The sequence below is a fragment of the Nannospalax galili genome, unplaced genomic scaffold (assembly GCF_000622305.1).
Source record: "Nannospalax galili isolate Female #2095 unplaced genomic scaffold, S.galili_v1.0 scaffold489, whole genome shotgun sequence".
Taxonomy (NCBI): domain Eukaryota; kingdom Metazoa; phylum Chordata; class Mammalia; order Rodentia; family Spalacidae; genus Nannospalax; species Nannospalax galili.
Window position 1 is genome coordinate 1,704,953 of NW_008360302.1, and position 6,348 is coordinate 1,711,300.

Sequence of the window (6,348 nt, forward strand, 5' to 3'; positions counted from 1 at the left end):
CATCCGTTTCAGACATTCTGGCTTGCATTAAGGGTCTCCTAATGATGGTGCTAGCTGGGGTTTATTGCACCTTTTAGGCACCTGGCCCACGACTGAGACGTTTACACACATTTTCCTCACATCAAACCCAAGAAAACATTCTTGTGTTTTATTAAACGCAGCAATTTTTTTTCCAGTCACACAAATCATCAGCATTTATTTCCTGGGACCCAAGTATCACTTCTGTTGGGACAAAGGGCAAGGAATTGGTCAATTAGTGTTGAGCCAAAACCCCTCTCTAAAATTAGATCTGTGAGGCTCCACGAGGGAACCGATCATCAGAACTGAGCTTAAAACCACTTTAAAAACAAAAAAGAAAATGTGATTGTCAGTTCCCTCCCTCTCTGCTGAAAGTTTTGTTTTGTTTTGTTTTGTTATTTTAAAGTTTTGTTTTTTTGGTTTTTTTTTTTTGTTGTTGTTTTTTTTTAAGGGCATGGAAGAGTTTTGCAACTGAGAAAGCTGTTTGGAAAGAACCAGTGGGAGAGAACTGGGAAGTAGTCTAGATCCAGGTGGGGGCTACTCACCTGGTAGGCAGGGCCTGTCAAGCCCTGCCCAGCTGAATAAATAACATACCTAGGTGACAGTGTCTTCAACTGTACCTGGGCACCGTGAGGTGGCAGGAAGGTGGAGCCTGTGGGAGGGGCCACAGGTAGGCCTGGCTGGTCTGGGACATGGACTCAGAGAAGAGACTGCTGGGCCAGCGCCAGGGCTCTGGTTCTGGGAGGGGCCAGTAGGTCTCCTCCAGCCTCTGGGACCAAGGTCAGACTCAAGATGAGATGCTCCCATCCCAGCTCAGGCTGCCAGCCTTCTTATCTGTAGGACTTCCTTCTGCCTGTCCTTCTGCGCCCTCAAGTGCCAGCTCTGGCACAGCTCACAGGCCTCTGAGTCTTGGATGTCAGGGACTGCGTTCAGACACAGGAGATAAAGTCTGAATAGGAGAACTCAACCTCTATCATGCCTATTGCATCGCTCCTCAGGCCTAGCTTAATTTCTTTCTTCTGCTTGCATCTCTTCAGATTTTTCACTGGATTAATGAGTGCGGACTCCACAAGCTTGGCCTCCCGGGGCGCCTGACAGCAAAGTTTTAAGAAGTTAAGTTACCAACATTCAAGGAGGCATGAAGCCCGGATGTGACCTGTGTTGGACTGATGGTAAGACTCTCTAATCAGGTCCTGTACAACTTCGGTTGTCTGTCAGCTACTGATCTGTGCAAAGATTATGTGCTACAGCAGTTACCTTCACCCCCAGAGCAGATAATTTGCTCCTTTACTCCCTGTCCTGAGTAGTCCTTTTGATTGGTCCTCCATGTATCAAGGAAAGTCACACTCCAGAGGTGACAAGTGAATCCTGCCCTAACTTGGTCCTGGGTATTTCAAACAGTTGCCCTGAACCTATGCCATAAGCTCCTCAGCCTTGACCTTCCCTGCCAGAGGTCCTGCATCCCAAGAGTGTTCCCTTAACCTGCAGTGTGCCTCAGTCTAGCCATGTTCAGATCCTCCTGTTCAGCCAGCATCTCACTCACTCAGCAAAGTCACCTGAAGGCCCCAGACAGAGCCTGGCTCGGAGTGGTCACATGGTAGAGGTTTGAGGAATGAATGTTGAATGAATGACCTGTGGCTGCCATAACAAAGTACCACAAACTAGCTTAAACAATGGGAATTTGCATTCTCACACTGCACAGGCCAGAGAGCTGAATCAAGATGCAAACACCTGGGGAGGGGGGAGCTTCCCTTGCCTCTGGTGGTGGTGTCAGTCTCTGGTGTTCCTGGGCTTGTAACCAAGTGCCCCACTCACATCTCCCCTTCCATCTTCACAGTGTCTCCTTGAATGTCAGTCTGTGCTTTTCTCCTTTTCCTATAAGGTCAAACTGACCTCGACTTGCTCTCATCTGCAAAGACTCTATTCTCAAACAATGTCACATTCACAGGTACCAGGAGGTGAGATATCAACAAGTTCTTTATGGGGACAAAATTCAACCCATAAACACCACAAAGGGCAACCGGTTTGTGATCTGACTTCCAACTAAAGAAAGCTTGTGAGGCTTAGATCATCACAGGATGGTCAGCAGGTTCTGAGGATGCTGCTGCTTTACACACTGTGGAGACAGGCTTGTTTCTCCCATAACTCCTTTTCCTTTGTATTGGTCCAGAGCAGTGATGCTTTGTGGTCACAGTAATGACTGTTTACTCCAGGCTTAAGTGCCTGCTTCTCCCTCTTTCATATTAGGTGTAAAATGGAATATTAACTTAGAATATGGCCTCTCCCTTTTGGGCAGTGGTGAGACCATTTAATGCCAAAATAAGTCAAGCTGACCTTGCCTTTTTGCTGAAGCTCATGCTCCTCTGCCTATTCCTTAAGCCTCATCAGAATCTAGCCCATCTCCCAGCTCTGGTTCTGCCTCCATTCTCAAACTCCTGGTGCCTCCTGCACTGGAGCTTGCTCAGCCCTGGAATGTTTGTCAAGCTTGATGTCTGTGCCCTTTCTGTGTCCTCTCTGAAAGCCCCTGCCCACATTCAGCACCTCCTGTTGAAGTCCTCCTCAGTCTTCAAAACCAAGTTCAAAGGCTTTCTCCTCCAGGAAGCCTTGCTGATCCTTCAGCTTCCCCATCAGAAGGCTGGTGGCCCTGGTTGGTCAGCCTTCAGTTAAACACTGTCCACAGGCTGCTTTGTTTTGAATTAATTTGCTTCCCACCGCCTTCTCTCAACCCCTCCAACCCCCACCCCGTACCCCTACCTCCCCTTACTAAGCACAATAGAGAGAAGCTGGTCTTCCTAAAGCAAGAGACTCTAGATAGGCTGACTAGATCTCAGTACATGAACTTGCACTGAGGGACATCTGGGGACACTAACTTGATACAATAGGCCTTAAGGCAAATGACAGAGCATATGAATTCCGGGTTGGGGGGGGGGCTATGGGAGGGTGCCAGTGAGGAAGGGGGTATAAAGATGATCGATTGAGATGTTCTGTATGAAATACACAAAAATTCAATAAAATTTTAAAAATCTTAGCCAAATAAGTTAAAAATTTTTTTTTATCCTGGCAAGATGATTTCTTTAGAAAGAAATATGGGTAATTATACAGTCAACATTTTAGGGCACTACTCATTTTTGTATTTTTGAGACGGGGTCTTACTATGTAGTCCTGGCTGTCCTAGATCTCACTTTGTAACCCAGGCTGGCTTGAATTCATGGGTGATTCTTCTGCCTCAGCCTCACAAGTACTGAGATTTCAGGCATGTACCAAGTCTGGTTTAAACTCTTTCAAGAAATGTAAAGCAATGTAAGTGAAAAGATTGCATTGTGCCATCATTTATCAGGTGTCACAGTCTACTCTTGGTAGTATGTGGTGCATATTATTATGGATGGAATCTTGTCTCCAATCAAATATTTTATTGTTAATTTAGTGTTGATAGGAAGTAAATTAAATGTATGTAGAAATGAATATTAACTGAACTGAGAAAAAACTAGAAAAATAGAAAGATGTAAATTACCTGTGAAGAGTCACTTGAGGGGAGAATGTGATGGAAGGTAAGCTGCGAAGAGGGATTTAACATTGCAGTCTCTGTATGTCTGTGTCTGAGTCTTCACAGAAGAATATACTGACCCTATGAGATCTAAAGTATACTACACATTAATATTCTATATACTACAGAAAATCACCAAATATTAATGATAGCATATATTAAATGAGACTTTAATAAGTACTTCAGTGGTACAAGCAGAGGTGGATCAACATAACTGAGTGGAAAATTCAAGAACAGCTGCAAATATAAGTGGGAATTTTAGGAGGACAACCTAGTGTGTTGGCTGAGGTACCGATTCTATGCTATGGTAAAATTCTGAAAAAGAGAATTGAAGGGGAAATTAACTTTATCAGCAACTAAAGTATTATAGAACTGGCACATAAATACAATGGCACAACAATGAAGGCCCACAAACTGATGCAAATACATCATAGAATTTTGTAAGGAGGGCATCTCAAATCAGTAGGATAATAATGAACCTTGAAACCAGTGGTGTGGGAGAGGACTACCTCGATGCTCAGCCACCTTTCAGTCTTTTTCTTGGATGAAAAAGACTGCTTTAAGCATCTAAAAGACTGGGTAATATTTCAATATAGGAAGTGCTGAGCTGTGCTGTAATCCCTAATGAAGGGAGACAAATAAGATGAGCCCAAGTCATCTTCATGTTCTTCTGGAAAGCAGCATCTAGACCATGGCACTGAAGGAAAACCCCAATGGATGCTCTCACTTAGTTGGAATGATAGAGATCAGAATTGTTTGGAGGCTGATAATCATCACTAATGGTCACTAATTTAAGAAATCATGCCTAGAAAAACCCTAAAGACAGGGTTTGGAGAGCTTCTGGGTACATGAACAAAAATGCATCTACATGAACAGATGGTGCACTCCAAACTCCACAAGGACTGGTGCTCCTATGCTCAGGACCCTTCCAGACCTCATGGATGGCCTTGGACTCAATATGTAGCCAGAGATTACTTAAACTTCTAACAATACACCTAGTTTGTATAGTGCTAGGGATCAAATCCAGGGCTTCATGCATGCTAGGCAAGCACTCTACCAACTGAGCCGCATTCCCAGCCCCAAACCTCCTCACCTCTTCATCTAATTCATTTAATAACATCCTTTGCAATATATTTTTAATAGTAAGTAAATTGTTTTACTAGGTTCTGTGAGACATTCCAGCAAATTATTGAGCTTAGGGAAGAGGCTGAGGAGAGCCCCAATTTGTAGCCAAGTCAGACAGAAGTATGCTAACCTCTCAAAGGAAGATGTTTGCAAAGTCACGGGGACTTTTCACGAGGAATCCAAAAAGCATGAGCCCTCCACATGCACAGGGTGTCCTGAGTTGGCTCTTCCCACTTCCTGTCCTCCACTCCTGAACCGGGCCTGGGTTGGATGCCATACTACTTCACTCTGAGTCTACCTGATGTTACTAGCTGCACCTGTCAGAACCCTGTTTCCTGGTCTCATCAGGCAGACACTTGTGGAGAGACTTGGTCACCTTACCTGATCTGAATATCTACTGTCCCTTCTAAGGAGTTAGTTTCCTGTTTGCCTGATATCTTTGGCTTTGCCTATTTCTCTAGTTTTCACTGGCAGCTCACCTTCTACCTCTCCCCCATACATAATCTAATCCCAAGGAAGTAATGTTCAAGAATCCCATCACTGATGAAGAGATGAGCACAGATGCCAATGGTAGGTAGGCCTAAGTTCTCTGCACTAGGACAGAGAACACATCCTGTAAAAGCAAGTTGAGGGAAAAAAGGTTAGCTTCTGTAGTTTGATCATAATGGAGGAATTTTTTTATCATCTGCTGCTGCATTTGGAATTCAAATAAAAGCTATACAGAAAAACAAGCAAGTGAAACTATTGAGGCAATTAACTTCAGGAAAAGGGAGGGGGGAAAGGTACACGGGAAAGAAAATGTGCACCAAGTAGCTCCAGGGCGAGCACTGAAGTGACAGGAACTATGACTGAATTCCGTGGACAAATGAGCACTAATGGTAACAGCAGTGGTGAAAGTGTAGTACTCACTTTCCAGAGGACAAAGTCAATCTATGTCTACATTTAACATAAGAAATGGCAATGCAGGGCTGGAGAGATGGCTCAGCAGTTAAGAACACTGGGTGTTCTTGCAGAGGACCTGGGTTCGAATCCCAGCACCCACATGGCAGCTAACAACTGTCTGTAACTCTAGTCCCAGGGGATCAAGGCTCTCATTTAAAGATCTCTGAAGATGGGACTGGAGAGATGGTTCGGCAGTTAAGAACATTGACTGTTCTTGTAGAAAACCTGGGTTCAAATCCCAGCACCCACATAGCTGCTAATAACTGTCCCTAACTCCAGTTCCAGGGGATCTGACAGCCTCTTCTGTTCTCTGCCAGCATTGCATGACACAGGTGCACTTACCTACATGCAGACAATACACGCATACACATAAAATAAAAATAATAAAAATTTTCTTTAAATGGCAATGCATGTTATTTAGAAAGATGGAAATAAGCCCAGAAGAAAAAAATGGCTCAAAAACTGGAATGAGAGAAGAAAGGAGAAGGAAAACTACTCCTTTTGCATCATAAGCCTCCTTAAAAATTAGACCTTTTAGGCCTGGCAGGATGGCTTAGTGGGCAAAGCACTTGCTATATAAGCCTGATAACCTAAATTCAATCTCCAGGACCTATGTAAAGGTGGAAGGAGAGAAATGACTCCATAAAGTTGTCCTCTGACCTCCACATGCATGCCATGGAATGGACATATCCACATACATGTATTATAGTCACACACAT

The 6,348-nt window shown here is 44.1% G+C and overlaps 1 pseudogene; it reads right to left on the bottom strand.

Moving 5' to 3' along the window:
* Window positions 1–805: 805 nt before the first annotated feature.
* LOC115068627 lies at window positions 806–995 on the bottom strand (annotated as a pseudogene).
* Window positions 996–6,348: the final 5,353 nt, after the last annotated feature.